Genomic DNA, 4,798 nt, shown 5'->3' with positions numbered 1-4,798 from the left:
CTTGTCTGTATCTCCATCAATATTAAAGCTAGAGTGTTTTAAACCTCCCCTCCCTTGCCCTTGTTGCTGGTCCTAACAGAGCAAGGATTTCCTGTGACAAACTTATTCCACTTCAGTCCAGGGCCCTAGGAGCAGTTTCAAACATACATATTCTCAGCTTTACATATCTTATGATAGATATAAATATAGCTGAACATCCCAGTTTCACCCAGTTATTTGTTGCTTCCTCTTCCACATGCCTCCTCACAACCTGTCCCTTTCCCCCTACCTCCCTACACGAGCACCATCTGCCTGCTCATATTCTCTTTCTGTCAATCTCCTCCCTCCCCCCCCCCCCCCCCCCTTGACGAAAAACCACAGCTGCACTTGTGTGATTGTACTCCACCCCAACCATCCTTGTGCTCCACACTCCACCAATCAGTAGCGATTGGTGGAAATCGATACAGACACGGAATGAAGACACAATGACTGATATGTAGGGATACATTGATTCACAATAGTACAGTATTATATACAATAGCTGGCTTACTATTCCTAGGTGTTGTGATGTGTAAATTGCTGGGTGAGCTAACTCTGCTGCATGCCACATGCAAATAGCCACACGATAAACAGGATATTGTAAGGTTGGTAAGTCATTCATCCACAGTTTGCCCCCATGTTTTATTTATAGTGGTTTAGCACTCTGTCATCAGGCCACAAGTGGCCCATTGGGACCATCCAACTGCCGTGTCATCCTCAGCTGAGGATGCGGATAGGAGGGGCGTGTGGTCAGCACACCGCTCTCCCGGTCGTTACGATGGTTTTCTTTAAACCGGAGCCGCTACTATTCGGTTGAGTAGCTCCTCAATTGGCATCACGAGACTGAGTGCACCCCGAAAAATGGCAACAGCACACGGCAGCCCGGATGGTCACCCATCCAAGTGTCAGCCATGCCCAACAGCGCTTAACTTCGGTGATCTGATGGAAACCGGTGTATCCACTGCGGCAAGGCCATTGCCCTTATTTATAGTGATGACAAATGCCAATTGTACAGTGATCTACAGTCTAAAAAATGGTACTAGGACATTCGATGGCATTAGGGATATGCGAGGTATGTGTATCGTACATATATTGAATCACCAGCATGCCTACCTATTATGACAGTTCTACATCTACATCGATACTCCGCAAGCCACCCAATGGTGTGTGGCGGAGGGCACTTTACGTGCCACTGTCATTACCTCCCTTTCCTGTTCCAGTCGTGTATCGTTCGCGGGAAGAACGACTGTCTGAAAGCCTCCGTGCGCACTCGAATCTCTCTAATTTTACATTCGTGATCTCCTCGGGAGGTATAAGTAGGGGGAAGCAATATATTCGATACCTCATCCAGAAACGCACCTTCTCGAAACCTGGCGAGCAAGCTACACCGCGATGCAGAGCGCCTCTCTTGCAGAGTCTGCCACTTGAGTTTATTAAACATCTCCGTAACGCTATCACGGTTACCAAATAACCCTGTGACGAAACGCGCCGCTCTTCTTTGGATCTTCTCTATCTCCTCCGTCAGACCGATCTGGTACGGATCCCACACTGATGAGCAATACTCAAGTATAGGTAGAACGAGTGTTTTGTAAGCCACCTCCTTTGTTGATGGACTACATTTTCTAAGCATTCTCCCAATGAATCTCAACCTGGTACCCGCCTTACCAACAATTAATTTTATATGATCATTCCACTTCAAATCGTTCCGCACGCATACTCCCAGATATTTTACAGAAGTAACTGCTACCAGTGTTTGTTCCGCTATCATATAATCATACAATAAAGGATCCTTCTTTCTATGTATTCGCAATACATTACATTTGTCTATGTTAAGGGTCAGTTGCCACTCCCTGCACCAAGTGCCTATCCGCTGCAGATCTTCCTGCATTTCGCTACAATTTTCTAATGCTGCAACTTCTCTGTATACTACAGCATCATCCGCGAAAAGCCGCATGGAACTTACGACACTATCTACTAAGTCATTTATACATATTGTGAAAAGCAATGGTCCCATAACACTCCCCTGTGGCACGCCAGAGGTCACTTTAACGTCTGTAGACGTCTCTCCATTGATAACAACATGCTGTGTTCTGTTTGCTAAAAACTCTTCAATCCAGCCACACAGCTGGTCTGATATTCCGTAGGCTCTTACTTTGTTTATCAGGCGACAGTGCGGAACTGTATCGAACGCCTTCCGGAAGTCAAGAAAAATAGCATCTACCTGGGAGCCTGTATCTAATATTTTCTGGGTCTCATGAACAAATAAGGCGAGTTGGGTCTCACACGATCGCTGCTTCCGGAATCCATGTTGATTCCTACATAGTAGATTCTGGGTTTCCAGAAATGACATGATACGCGAGCAAAAAACATGTTCTAAAATTCTACAAGAGATCGACGTAAGAGATATAGGTCTATAGTTTTGCGCATCTGCTCGACGACCCTTCTTGAAGACTGGGACTATCTGTGCTTTTTTCCAATCATTTGGAACCCTCCGTTCCTCTAGAGACTTGCGGTAGACGGCTGTTAGAAGGGGGGCAAGTTCTTTCGCGTACTCTGTGTAGAATCGAATTGGTATCCCGTCAGGTCCAGTGGACTTTCCTCTATTGAGTGATTCCAGTTGCTTTTCTATTCCTTGGACACTTATTTCGATGTCAGCAATTTTTTCGTTTGTGCGAGGATTTAGAGAAGGAACTGCAGTGCGGTCTTCCTCTGTGAAACAGCTTTGGAAAAAGGTGTTTAGTATTTCAGCTTTACGCGTGTCATCCTCTGTTTCAATGCCATCATCATCCCGGAGTGTCTGGATATGCTGTTTCGAGCCACTTACTGATTTAACGTAAGACCAGAACTTCCTAGGATTTTCTGTCAAGTCAGTACATAGAATTTCACTTTCGAATTCAATGAACGCTTCACGCATAGCCCTCCTTACGCTAACTTTGACATCGTTTAGCTTCTGTTTGTCTGAGAGGTTTTGGCTGCGTTTAAACTTGGAGTGGAGCTCTCTTTGCTTTCGCAGTAGTTTCCTAACTTTGTTGTTGTACCACGGTGAGTTTTTCCCGTCCCTCACAGTTTTACTCGGCACGTACCTGTCTAACACGCATTTTACGATTCCCTTGAACTTTTTCCATAAACACTCAACATTGTCAGTGTCGGAACAGAAATTTTCGTTTTGATCTGTTAGGTAGTCTGAAATCTGCCTTCTATTACTCTTGCTAAACAGATAAACCTTCCTCCCTTTTTTTATATTCCTATTAACGTCCATATTCAGGGATGCTGCAACGGCCTTATGATCACTGATTCCCTGTCCTGTTACATTTAGTAATATCTTCGTCGTGCATAGTCATGTTCCATTGCACACATTTTGTGCACTCTGATTTCACAGTAACACAATGCATATGCCTGCCTTCAGTGTAAAATGGTATGACGGCAGACAAGGTGGTGTCAGTGACTGCAAGCATTCAATCAGTAATTGTACCATACTGTCAACATGGTGTGTAATCACAAAGCATGTAGCATGCTTGCTTGCTTTAATGTACTGATGATCTGTGCCTTGGAGCTAAACACTGATGGCTGAGGGGGAGGGAAACACATCAATGTATTGTGGGTTGCCTATCTGAGTGCCAATGAGGGATCTAATAAAGATTTTGCATGTTTGTATCTCTGTAAATATTAGAGCTAGACCTTATAAACCCCCCTATATTCGTCCTCTTGGGGCAAGGAGTTTGTGTGTCAGATTTGGCCCATTGCAGTCAAGGGGATAGGAGTAGTTCTTACACATACATAAATTTGTTCATCTTTATAAAGCTTTAGACTAGCATTTCCTCCATATCATCACCCATATACAGGGTTATTACAAATGATTGAAGCGATTTCACAGCTCTACAATAACTTTATTATTTGAGATATTTTCACAATGCTTTGCACACACATAGAAAAACTCAAAAAGTTTTTTTTAGGCATTCACAAATGTTCGATATGTGCCCCTTTAGTGATTCGGCAGACATCAAGCCGATAATCAAGTTCCTCCCACACTCGGCGCAGCATGTCCCCATCAATGAGTTCGAAAGCATCGTTGATGCGAGCTCGCAGTTCTGGCACGTTTCTTGGTAGAGGAGGTTTAAACACTGAATCTTTCACATAACCCCACAGAAAGAAATCGCAGGGGGTTAAGTCGGGAGAGCGTGGAGGCCATGACATGAATTGCTGATCATGATCTCCACCACGACCGATCCATCGGTTTTCCAATCTCCTGTTTAAGAAATGCCGAACATCATGATGAAAGTGCGGTGGAGCACCATCCTATGGTACGTTTAGCTCCCTGCTTGCTTTATTCGTCGACTTCCGTGGGCTATGCGTGAAACTTACCCGCACGCGTTCAACCGTTTCTTCGCTCACTGCAGGCCGACCCGCTGATTTCCCCTTACAGAGGCATCCAGAAACCTTAAACTGCGCATACCATCGCCGAATGGAGTTAGCAGTTGGTGGATCTTTGTTGAACTTCATCCTGAAGTGTCGTTGCACTGTTATGACTGACTGATGTGAGTGCATTTCAATCACGACATACGCTTTCTCGGCTCCTGTCGCCATTTTGTCTAACTGCGCTCTCGAGCGCTCTGGCGGCAGAAACCTGAAGTGCGGCTTCAGCCGAACAAAACTTCATGAGTTTTTCTACGTATCTGTAGTGTGTCGTGACCATATGTCAATGAATGGAGCTACAGTCAATTTATGAAATCGCTTCAATCATTTGTAATAGCCCTGTACATGTCCTTCCTGCCCTTCCCCC

At 44.9% G+C, this 4,798-nt stretch overlaps 1 pseudogene; it reads right to left on the bottom strand.

Annotated features, from left to right (window-relative positions):
• Positions 1–880: 880 nt before the first annotated feature.
• LOC124778487 lies at positions 881–998 on the bottom strand (annotated as a pseudogene).
• Positions 999–4,798: the final 3,800 nt, after the last annotated feature.

The sequence above is a fragment of the Schistocerca piceifrons genome, chromosome 2, assembly GCF_021461385.2.
Source record: "Schistocerca piceifrons isolate TAMUIC-IGC-003096 chromosome 2, iqSchPice1.1, whole genome shotgun sequence".
Classification (NCBI taxonomy): Eukaryota; Metazoa; Arthropoda; class Insecta; order Orthoptera; family Acrididae; genus Schistocerca; species Schistocerca piceifrons.
This window is presented reverse-complemented; position numbering and strand designations above follow the sequence as displayed.